Source organism: Hypomesus nipponensis, chromosome 27 (assembly GCF_054491055.1).
Source record: "Hypomesus nipponensis isolate SF chromosome 27, ASM5449105v1, whole genome shotgun sequence".
In the NCBI taxonomy this organism is placed as follows: Eukaryota; Metazoa; Chordata; class Actinopteri; order Osmeriformes; family Osmeridae; genus Hypomesus; species Hypomesus nipponensis.
In genome coordinates this window covers 7,522,017-7,528,928 of record NC_140387.1, presented here as the reverse complement: position 1 = coordinate 7,528,928, position 6,912 = coordinate 7,522,017, and positions in this window count along the sequence as shown.

Genomic DNA, 6,912 nt, shown 5'->3' with positions numbered 1-6,912 from the left:
AATGGCCATCATTTTGGAAGCTTCTTTTGCACTTGGCAACTTTTACTTTGGCAAGGTGATTTACCTTTCCTTAACTAGCTCAACTAGCTTAAAGATCTCAAACAAGATCAGTGTAATTAAGCCTGTTGTTGATCCCAGTGTGATTATATAAGGAGGAAGGAAACTACAAATGATAATCTGATCAGGAGCAATGGTAGTGGTGCTGTTTTGGGATTCCTGATCCTCTTCCCATTGTATTACAGCCATATTGTTGGATTTGCTTGAGTGGTATCTTGACACATGAACTTTGGGAAATTCAAGAGAATGAGAGGCTCGAGTAATTTGTGTCAGTTATACTTATGAATAGGATAATGTTATGTTCTATGAAGACCCACACAATGTTGGAATCATCATTGATGGTTCAAAATCACTCTGTCATCACAACATGTATACGCAGAGACACTTCCTGTCCACATTCTCACGTCTCACCCTTTGCTTAGCAGGTCTATGTTCTGACTGTCTGCCAGTAGCAATTCCTTGGTCCCCTACACCAGTTCTCTATGCCAGCCTTACCCACCATAACCCCAGTGGCAGTAAGTGTCCCCATCTGGTGCACCACACGGGGCGTCATAATCTTCCCATAATGACATTAGCGGCACCATCAGTTAGTGCACGGCAAGGCCTGGCAAAGGGCTTTTTTCAATCAGCCAGGGAATCATAAATAATTACGCTAAGTATCTTCTACCAGATGTGCGTGCCAACTTGGCTGCCATGAGATGAATGGTAAGCCAGCTGTGTCGGGTGATATCATCGGAGCAAATGTTATCTTTTTTATGATGGAGAGCCCGTGTAATAATGTGGATTCCTTTCCCTCTTTCTAAAGATTGTCACATCCTTTCCTAGCCAATCCAGCATTTGTGATTTTTCTGATGGCTGAGTTGCATTCAAGGAAATCAGAATCTCCAGAAAGATCATTCTGCACAGCTCTAAAGTGATAATAGCATAGCCATGAATGGCCTCATCTGGGCATCTGCATAAATAATTGGACACCTCCATGTTCTGTGAAAGAGTTAAAAAATAAAACTAATAATACTGGGAAATCAAATAGTTGCATCATCCTAGCATCATAACATGCATTTTGGCTCTGGCTGGAGTTGCTGCTTGATAAATGAATCATATATGTTCAGATGTGTGTCATGGAAATTTAATTGCGACAGGATTTAACCCCGCCTTTTATTAAAATGTATAATTTAACAGTATCATTCATTCACACACACACACACACACACACACACACATTGTCTAAAACCAAAACCTAACGCTTCAAACGAGGCATTACAATAATTGATGGCATTGTTGCCACAAACAGACAGCTGGGGCCTATCTTTGCCATTAGAAGATGCACTTGACTCTAATTGAGATACAAGACATGTAAAAGACCCCAGGGTGATTTGTGTTAGTGACAGAGCCTGCAGTGTGGGTCCCATCACACTCTCATTGTCATTTCAGTCACAGTAAGCCTCTCAACAATGAGCTTAACTAAAATGAATGACTAATTCTATATATAAAGACCCCCACAAAGACAAAGACAAGCACTCTGATTAAATCCGAGAGTGGAAGCTCTGACAGAGAGTAAAAAAAAAAAATGAGTAGGGGTGAAGCGGAAAAGGAATAGAAACTCAGGTATTGACTAAATGTACGTGGCCATTTATCATAATTTCTTTTCCACCTTGTCGCAGCTTCTGTGTTTAAGGAAGATAGATGACACGAGATGTCTTCCTTCCCTCCAGACGCTTTCTGCACTGGTAAGTGTGTCCGACACGGAATCATTTTGTCACTTTATTATTTTGTCGCATGCGTTTGTCACAGGCCTCATACGCGTGTCAGCTGTGTTTTTCACCCACCCCAACTCACTCACTCACTTTGTCTCTCTATGCAGAGGTTTGCCTGAGTGCTTTTAGAATTACCACGTGGAGCAGCTTTTTCAAAGTGAATAACTTTGTGGACATGGCTCCCTCTGAACACTTGGGTCTTGGATGCACTAGCATAAAGAAAAACAACAGAATATAGACATTCTTTTCAGGTAAATTCCCTCATGTGTAAATAGCAGTAGTAATAACCATAAAAGTCAGTGCCACAAACATCAGAATGTGAATCACTGATAAGTTACTGATTACCAACAGATGTTTTTGGCATTAGAGCGGCAATGTTTTCTCCAGCATGAGGTTGGTCAGAGATTTCACCGTGAAGTTAAGTCATCGTCCATTACCCTACCACCAAGTAATCGATTACTATTACATTCTTTGTAAGGCTTTTTGACTGACTCAACTTATGTGTGATTCCTACTACCTCTACCTCTAACTTCAACACTGTTTCATTAGTTATGTAATACATAAAAGTCATAGATCAAAAGAACAATATAACGTAGAGTCAGAGGATGTAATTATTCGTGAATAATTTATGTTGACATTGTAATTGTTACACAATATGAACTTTAATAACTAAATCCAGATCTCTAAATAATATTACGGTCCTTTTTCCGCACCATAGCATGAATTCTGACAAGGACTTAGTTATGCCTTCATAACTGTTATATGCTAACAAGTCAATATTAATTCCTTTGAGACTGAAAATGAAGTCTGTCTGAAAGAGTTTAGCATCTTCTTGACTCGATCTACTTCCTCAAATAATTGTTACTAATGTCACTTGGATTTGAGGGTTTGTAAGATGGATCTAGTTACAGACCTCAAATGTCCATGCAGTGGGTCCCCAAGTCACACAAGCATCGGCCAGCTATTTTATTATAGACCAGGTTCACTGAGACTAAAGTACAGAACACTATCCTGTGTTCCCTTTTTACACACTTCAAGGTTGCTATTCTGAAAGGGCCGCCAACACTGTATGAATTTCAAATGTGGAACAAGAATAGAGACATTGTCAGGCACCCCTTTGTCCAAGCCACCAACACCTCTGACTCCTGCCAAATGGGCACATGCGGTGGATCTGAAATCCCAAAGCTGGGTAATCATACCATGAGGGCACCACCGCAAAGGAGACGGCTTCAGCCAGGGATTCCAGGGTTTTGTTTCATGAGATGTCATAAACCCAGTTCATGTCTTATTGCATTGGTTCATAATCACATCGTAAAAGCCAAGATCACACATCCAGTCATTTAATTATTTATTGAAGTTACCTAGCCATCCATCGAAGATTTAAGCTCTTGTACTTTGTTTAGTTCATGGCAGATTTTTGGCTAATATTATAAGCAGGAGCAAAACTAAATCAAATATTGTGTCTCATGTGTAGTAAGTACATTCACTTCACAGCTTTAACAACTTCTAAATATATTGATATTGCTAACCATTCAGAGTTCGATTCAAATTGTATAAAAGAAAATTCTGTTAGCAGACCTGTTTTAATATTTTAAAATACATTTAATATGTTTCTACAGGCCTGTGACATTGTAGTATAAATGTTTGAAGTATGTATTTTTTATCATTATTTTCTGTTTTGCACAGACAATAGTTGCAGTCTGTACGTTTTCGAAATGCCACTTCCAGTATTGCATGATGTATTATAAACATACATGAACCTCAGAACTGGTTAGGCTATCTTATTAATCTCAGTTTGTATGCGTAATACTCTTTGATTAAATTATGTAATGGTAAAAGAAAAGGTTTTGTTTTAAACATTGTATCATCCTCACTCTCTCTGTATCGCTCACTCTCTCCTTCTGCTTTCTTGTCACAAGGGGGTAGCATTGACACAAAATTAGGAAGTCATTCGCCGAAGTCAATGGGCTGTCCTGCATGGCAAGCCAAATCCTGAAAGCTTCATTCTTGTAATACGATAACATATTATATATATATATATATATATATATATATATATTAAACAGACAAAATAAATAGCTGTCACATTTCTTCGTTTCATGGGGACCAAAAATCTGCGCTCAATTCTAGATGGCACTCTCTGCACCTTCTCCATTAGTCTAATACACAGTGCAAAAGGCATCTTTAAAACTTTGAGAATATTTTATCATCACAGGAATTGTTAAAGTCAAAGGCAGCTTAGATCTTCTGATGGATGCTCATATTTACCATCGTTGGTGTGGTACGTGAGGTGGACGATTCACACCCTATTTCTCTCCCAGACAATACAGGGGTCAAGACATTTTGAAATTTCATTGGTCCATTACCCAGTGGGTAATGCATATGAATTTCAGCATGCATTTGACTGAAGACAAATTTGATACTCAGAAAGGTCAGACACTCCCTATGGTTTATATGCATATTGTTAAACAGGCAAAGCCTCGGCCTCACAGCAAACAGATTGTAGTGGCAGTGTTGGAAAGGTGGTTGTTATGATGTGTTTTTGGACAAATCATCTCCTGTGAATAATAGTCTATGTCCAATATCTCAACTGGTTATAAACTGTCAGTAAGATGTTAAGTTGGATTAAATCAAGTCTCGTCTGTTTTAGCATTCCACCCCCCCCCAAAAAAAAATTCTTCTGGAAGACGGCACAGTTCCTGCTCGAGTGAGCATTAATAAATTATTCAAAACAATATTTCCATGGGAGGGAAGTTCAACAGGACGGATGCAGATTCTTTCCCCATCTGAACCTGGCTGAACCTGACACTGCCACCCACAAATGTATTCCAGCGAGAGAAAATTACCTCAGCTTCGCAAAGGGAGATCCAATCTCGCGGTGCATGACACAGGACAGGAAAGGCTTCTTACTGTTATTACTATGTGTCGGCTCACATTAGGCGCAGGGGGGGCTGGATGTCCACGAGAGAGAGAAAGACAGAGAGAGAGAGAGTGGAAGAAAGGTGGAGAAGGGGGAGAAGAGATGGAGTGAGGGAGAGATGACTCCAAAGCAAATAGACAGACCAATGTCTGGCTGTGAGACAGACCCCCTCCTCGTTTAGATGCTCTCACACACACACACACACACACACACAAACACTCCACAGCCTCAACCTTCTTTCTATCGTGACAGGCCACAGATGGATTTTGAACAAGGTGAAGGTGTTGTTGGGTGGGGGCTGGGGGGAGAGGTAAGGTTTAGATGAGAGGGGGGTGAGGGGGGGGGTGCTCCTGTTTTGCACAGCTCCAGCAAAAAAAGACTCCATCATGCCGTTTCAGATTTTGCTGTCACGTTCGAACGGGGAGCCTTGTCCCGTCTCTGGCCCATCGTTGTGTTCTATTTCAGACCTGGGTTGTTAGAATATCACTCACCATCACATGTGTCTGCATATTTGGGTGTGTGTATGTGTGGGAGGGTGGGAGCGTGTGAATGACACACCGTTGGGAATTGCCTCCAGTGCGATCCGTCATGTCCTCGTAAGAGTGCAGTTGTGTGGCGCTCGCGCTGTGCGATGGCTGTCACTGTTATTACATTACACTGTATGCTCCCATGTATGGGCTACTATCACACGCATGCACACTTCTTGCTCATAGGAACACCACTCTATTCCGAAGTGCACAGCAAGTACAATTACACTTACCCTTGTACTGTTAAACAGGCCTTAACACATACTATATATGTCAGACTGTGAAATAAGTAAATCCATTATATGTATATTCTGTATTTACATAGAGAGATAGTAGAGTATACTGTATTTATATACCTATAAAAGTACATGTACTGTACATATATGGAGATATATACAGCATATATTTTATATACACACATTAGACATAGAAAAAGTTATGTCCAGGAATGCAATTACTATACACTATAAGTGTTACATGATGTTCTATGACAGTGGTCCCAAAGCCGTGGTCTGGTAACATGTTGGTTATTGGGTGCAGTCACCAGGATGAGGGAACATTTGAGGAGAGGCATGCAAATGCATGTTGTCAAGAGGCATTTGGTGACCTTTCTGGAAATGTTGAAGCCAAATGTAAGTGTATCCAACTCCCTGGTCTGCTCTTTACCCTCCATGGCACAGATCTACTGTTTGCTGACCTATGAGAAATAAAGGTGTGTAATTCTGTGTATGTCTGTGTGTGGATAGAGATGGACACGTGTAGACAGCTCAAAGTCAGAACAGGGGAAACAGAAAGAAATGCAACAAACAATGCCGTGTATTTCTTCATATCTACGCTTTTCTATTCTGTATTCAATGGTATTTTGAAAAGCAGAAAGACCAAAAAATAAAGGAGGTCTGTACATTTCCCCAACAAAATCAGCTGGGAAAAAAACAATGCCTTAACAAAATATATAAGGAACAATGCATGGATTGTTTAAAATCAACATAAGGAATTCTCTCAAATCCTTAATCTCTCCTTTTGCTGTTGTCTTTCTTCCCTGCCTGACCTCCAGCGGGTTCATTCCACCTTGGAGCTCCCGTGCCATCTGCCCAGGATGGATAACAAGGCCTGCTCGTCATCCACTCACACAGAACACAATGGAGGTTTCAGTTGAGAGTCCCCACCACAACCCAGTGACATTTTACCTGGCAAGCAATAGGCTAGCCGTGCCCTCCTCCTCCAAGAGTCATGATTGATGACCCCATTATGGAGCGTGCATGCTGCTAACACTGAACCGTTTCACTGTGGTTATGAATCATGCAAGTGGGTGATACACGCAGGCACTGAACATTTGCGGACGGGGACTGTGGGGGTTCAAATCCCCAAGTCTTGGACAGTGATGTTCTGCAAGGGCTGATGTAAGGTTAAGGTTTTTAACCAGGGTAAAATTATTTGCTGTCATGCAACAGCTTTTGGTATGAACCTTTTTGTTTAGTGTGTGTAAACTTAGGAAGAGCTCTGAGGTTTTGTTACAAATGCAATGATTCTTTGTTGTTTTGATAATGTAAGTGTTTCACCTTCGGGGGTTCAGCAGGAATCCAAAACAAAACTTTTGGTTGAGAATGACAAAAGAAATTGTGCAACAACACGCCACCTGGTTAAATCTATACAA